Source organism: Panthera tigris, chromosome A2 (genome assembly GCF_018350195.1).
Source record: "Panthera tigris isolate Pti1 chromosome A2, P.tigris_Pti1_mat1.1, whole genome shotgun sequence".
In the NCBI taxonomy this organism is placed as follows: domain Eukaryota; kingdom Metazoa; phylum Chordata; class Mammalia; order Carnivora; family Felidae; genus Panthera; species Panthera tigris.
In genome coordinates this window covers 109,831,034-109,836,720 of record NC_056661.1, presented here as the reverse complement: position 1 = coordinate 109,836,720, position 5,687 = coordinate 109,831,034, and the positions used below count along the sequence as shown (strand labels likewise).

At 34.6% G+C, this 5,687-nt stretch overlaps 1 protein-coding gene across 3 annotated transcripts in view; it reads right to left on the bottom strand.

Moving 5' to 3' along the window:
• HDAC9 (histone deacetylase 9) overlaps positions 1-5,687 on the bottom strand; it is a 955,850-nt gene that overhangs the window by 802,010 nt on the left and 148,153 nt on the right. The window lies entirely within an intron of this gene.

Sequence of the window (5,687 nt, the reverse complement as noted above, 5' to 3'; positions counted from 1 at the left end):
TTTTTGACTCTCAGAAACTGTGAGAAAATAAATATTTTAAGGCTATGATTGTCTTAAATTATGAAATTTTGGAGTAATTTGTTATACAGTAGTTATACAGTTATAAAGTGTGTTTCTCTATATGTATTCCAAATTTTTTTGGATAACTAGTACTGCTTTGAAAATTAGAGAACAAAATGCCACCTCAGACCTGCTCCATTTCTGACCTGGGCTGGTTCACCCCTCCTTAGGCAAGCTGGTAGTCCCGCACTCCTGGAAGGTTACCATATTGATGCTGAACTTAATGTGGACACCCGATCAGCGTAGCACACTACAGTCCAGAACTTCTGGGCTGAAATAACCCTTCTACCTCAGCATCTCGAGTAACTGGGACTAGAGGTGCGTGCCACCACGCCTGGCCAAAATGCCACTTTAGAACACTAGACATTGTCAGTATAATCCTGATACAGATTTTAGATTAAGTCCCAGTGTCAATTTTTCAAGCTAAATATTTCCAAAGGATCCTCACACAGGTAACATACCTGCACTAATCCAGCAGCAGAGAGGTCCTACAAATGGAATGCTCCAGTTACCGTTAAGTTAGAAAGCCTAAAACTTACCTTGAAAGGCCCTTTGCAAATAAAGAACAAAAATAAATTAACTAAATATTCAATACAAATATGCAAATAATTTTTTAAGAGGAGAGTAAACTATACCTAAGGAAAGCAAGAGAAAAGTAACACTAAAGATATAAACAATTATTTCTTAAAAATAGTAAAATATGTACAATTCTAGTAAGTAAAGGGATTTGGAGAGAGAAAGCAGAAAGAGCTAATCTTTGCTCTCAAAAGAAAGACCCAAAAATAAAATGAGAGGTAAAAATCACTACTTCAGAAAAGATTTAAAAAATTATATAGATTCCTATATACAGTCTGTTGCTAAAAATTTTTTAAAGTAGAATATATGTCAAAACAGACCAACAATTCTAGAAAAAATTGAAGTAAACAACTATTGCCAAATAAAGTTTCCAGGCCATGATGATTTTAATATGTTACTTCTTTAAACAGTGAAGGCATAGAAAAATACGGGGATATACATATTTTTTAATCTGTTGTAGGATGTTCAAGTAACCCTCACCTTTCTGCTAGGTGATATGGTAGCCTGTGTGTTTTAAAAAGGTCCCTTTCTCAAGATACCATACTACCTTCATCTGCAAAAGTACTGTAGCTAGGCAAAGAATGATAGGATAGGTGATGACGTGCAGGTTGTTCAATCATAAATGACAAGCCTACTAACACTTAACCCTGAAACTTGAAAAAGAGCTGACAAAACAGAAAACTACAGGTATTATTTATGAACATGGAGGCAAAAATGTTAGATGAAATATACATCAAACACAGCAGCATATTAAAATCATGATAAAACATGTCCAGTTTAGTTTATTTCAGGAAATCCAGAATGATTTAATATTGGGAAAGCTATTAATAAATTTATGACATCAATAAGTCAAAAGCAATTAAAACAGAACACTCCCTCAAAAAAATGTAACTATCTGGATACATGTTCATGGGTTAGTAAACCAGGATAGTTTAATGTATAGTTATCACCCTATTAAGCATTAAACAGAGTTGTTTTCAATAAAGTCAGATGTATATATGACACCCATCACTAACATGAGAATGAAAGCCTGACATTCTTACCAATGCAATAAAAAAAGAATTAAGATTTATAAATATTGGAAAGGCAACTTATATGCGTATATAATATTGTTGCTTATCTTTTTACAAGATTTAACTGAAAACCGTAAGAAATTATGAGATTCGGATGAACTTTTCAGTACGCCAACAACAGCCGGAAAATTTTCAGGAAAAGCCACAGTCACATACAACCAACCAATCACTCAATCATTCCATCACTTTCCTCTCTTTTGCTTCTCTCTTTCCCTCTTCCCATTCTTTCCTCTTGCTCTCTCTCTTTCTCTCCCTGTCTCTCTCTCACACCTATACACATGCATACATACATCCCTATATCTCATACTGTTACACACCTGGAAATAAAATTATGTTTATCTAATGCAAAAAGATAGGGAGGAAAAAAAAAAGGCCTTCTGAAGAGGTACAAGATAAGAGAAGCCACAATGAAGAAATGACACAATTCTAGAGAGCCATCTTATAGAATTGATACACCAAGATGAGTGACTTCTCTATTTTCAAGGAACAAGACGTGTTTCAGAAGTTGTCTAAACATGTATTTATACGATTGACAATAACAGCTTGAAATATGCCAATGGAGCCCAAGGGTCGATAACATACATTTTCAGCCAAACACTCATCTTCTCTTCAAGAAGACAAAAGCAAAAAAAGTCCCTTATGGGATAAAGAGAATAAAAGATCTCCCTTCATCTATCTTACCTTCATTGGAGTCACTAACCTCCAAGAATCACATTGTTCTGGGACCACATTTTAAGTCACATAACATTGTACCCTTTTGGTGCCAAATGCCAAAAGCTATTTGAGGACAAGGATAAAGTCATTTCTTTAGATGCTCAATACTTCCTTATTAAATCATTTAAACAAACCAGACTACTTACTAACCTACTAAACCCTCATACAGTGAAAAAGGAACAATTTACCCACTTAGGATAAACACAGATAAATTTGGAAGAGATCATTTTTCATGCATCCTTTTCCTTTCCATAGCACCACCTCACATGTTAATGGAAAACTGATACATATGGACTAAAGCAGCCTTGTTGGGTCATTCCAAGTTATATCTCTCCATGTAAAGAAAGGACTGAAACTCTCTCTAGGCCATTTATGTCTCCCATCTAATGACATTAAACGTTTTCTTCAAGTGGGTCAAGCACTATCAGATTTCACATTTGAATCTATATGTTAATTGAGTGTACTGTGTGAGATATGAAAAACAGGTTAATAATTATTTAAATATACTATTTTAAATGAGAAAAGAAATAATGAATTTACTAAAAAGTAATATTTTTTGACCCATATCCCCCTTTCATTTCCAGGAAACAACAAATAATATCAACTATTTGCTAATAGATAGCGTAAGTCCATTATTAAACCATAGTACTTAAGTACAAGCTTTTCTATCATTTTATATTATCTTTCAAGAAAGTATTTTATGGTTCCATATGTAAATAATTATAACAGTATAATAAAATACTTCCATGATCCTCAGTTTGTTTTCAGTGGACAGTACTTCAACTAAGATGTCTTTATAAATAACGCTTTGCTTTATCTCCTGCTGCCTGGGACACAACATACAGTTATGAACTGCTCTACTCATTATTGAATTTCTTTATCTTATTAGTTTGTTAAAGACATAAAAGTAGGATATCACTTTGGTAAATTTGGTAAACACTTGCTTCCTATGCCGTTTCATATCACACAAGTGTTTACCAGTTTCTCAAAGCACTGCGTATCAATATAATTCTTAACTACATATTGGAAAAGCACCAAAATGAGATTTTCCCCAGTGATATGACTTTTAGGTTTAAAGTACCTTAGTTACAATATATCTAATGAAGTGGAGTGAGAGAGATTAGACCTTTTCACATATTAATCTGAGCTTAAAATAAATTCTAAGAAGATCACTGCTATACAAGAATGGACAGAGGCATCTGTTTATCTCTGAGAAAACAGCTATGGCTAAGTCAAATGCCACTTTTCATAGCTTAATGGGTGGAATTAAAGAGCATGAGTCAGAGAAACCATTAAAACAACAGTAGCTTCAAATTCTGACTCTGACACTTTCGGTATGATGTTGAATAATTATACTCCAAAGCCATTGCTTCCTTATCTGTAAAACAGGATAAAAATATACACCCTGTAATGCTATGTTATTGGGAGACTTAGATGCAGTAATGTATAAAGTGATTAGCAGAGTTCCTGGTACTACAGTAACAGTAAATAAACCTGAAGCTACTATTATAGTGAAATTTATGTTCTAACATCACTAATCCTATAGATGAAATACCCTCTCCTTTTTAAACTGGGTAAGGAAGAAAGACCACTGGGGGACTGCTAAACTCACAAGGCTGGAAGGCTTGCAACTACAGAAAAATTATAACACTAGAGATCCTTCAGAGGTGCTCAGCAATCTATTATTTGCTGCCTGGTAGATGTCTCAAGACATAGAGAATACTTCATCACATGTAATGGATGATCAAGGCTTCATAATGCTTTTTCAAGAAGTGGTGCCACTAGTGAAAAATGGAACTGATAATTTCACATCTCTTAAAAGCAGGCTGTATCTGAGCTTATGTCTTAGAGTGTGAATAGCCCAAACATTTAGCTTTGTGGTTTTATCAAAGCTGAACAAGAACTAGACAAAATTAGAATTTAGCTAATATTAGTGACGAGGTTTACAGTTATCTTCAGTCAGTGGAAATCACTCATGGTTATATCAATTACTAGAGAAAATTCCTTCTTAATAGATCACAGTCATAAACACAAAATCCCAGAAATACCACATTAATGATGGTTTGTGGGTACAAACAATAATTCAATAACTATTATCAGAGTTTATAGTAATTAGCTTCGTATCAAAGAAAGTTAAAACTAGCCAAATCATCTTTCCACAGGTAAAACAAATATAGTTATTAAATATAGAAAATCATGGTTCCTCACATATACACTAAATTTTAAGAAAAAAACTGGAAGGGTAGGTCATGAATACTCCTCATCATTATTTAAATGCCAAACCTAAAAATTAACCACTGGCATACAAGAAACCTTCAACAGTACTCTCTCCTGTGAACAGGCATTTCTGTTAAAAGTATTCCTCGTCTTACCCCAGAGGGAAAAATTATTAAAATAAATTAACATTTTACTGGGTCTCTAATTGGAAGTGGCTGTTCTCAACAAATATGTTTATCAAACAGTGTGACTGGCAAAATGTATTACTGTAGCTGTAGTTATCCAAATTACATGCTGTCTAAAGCAAAAAGGGCAAAAGCCATCTGGCTCATATAACTTGCATTTTCTAGACAGCTTGCAGCTGGTTCTGATTAAGCAGCATCTCAGAACTCCAAGAGATCTATTTTTATCCCTGGAAGTATATTTTTAGGGCTCACACACCCAAGGCACAAGGCATTTGCATTAATAAATGAACAATTACCTTCAATAAGGAAAAGGTTTATGTAAAACTGTGGTTTGGTCTTCAGCTATGCAGGATGGACTACAACTTGAATATGATAGGCTGACACCTTATTTTGAGAATGCGCTCTTCTCTGGATGTTCCAAGAGAGGGACACAGAAAAGACACTTCCTCTGTCTTATGAAATAACCAAAAGAAGATTCTCAACAAGAAACTCAACTGCGTTGCCTGATCCAGCCTAGCAGGATGGTACAATTATCATCCCATTGTACAAATGAGGAAACAAAAGTTTGGAGAGGCTAAGTAACATGCTCAGAGTAAAAAAGACAGTGAATAAGGCAACCAGGATTCACACCTATTTCTTCTGACCCCACAACCTGAGCTCACTACTGACAGGGCTAATAATGCATTTCAACAATTCACTTCTTTATATTGCTTTACATATTGTTTATTTATGTCCTTCCAAATGGACTTCAATGTCTATCATTATAGGGGCCAGGTCTTCACTGCACAGTTTTCATCCTCAGAGCTTAGCACAATAACCTGCACTCAAAAGCACTTGCTGAACACATGACCACAAAACTCAT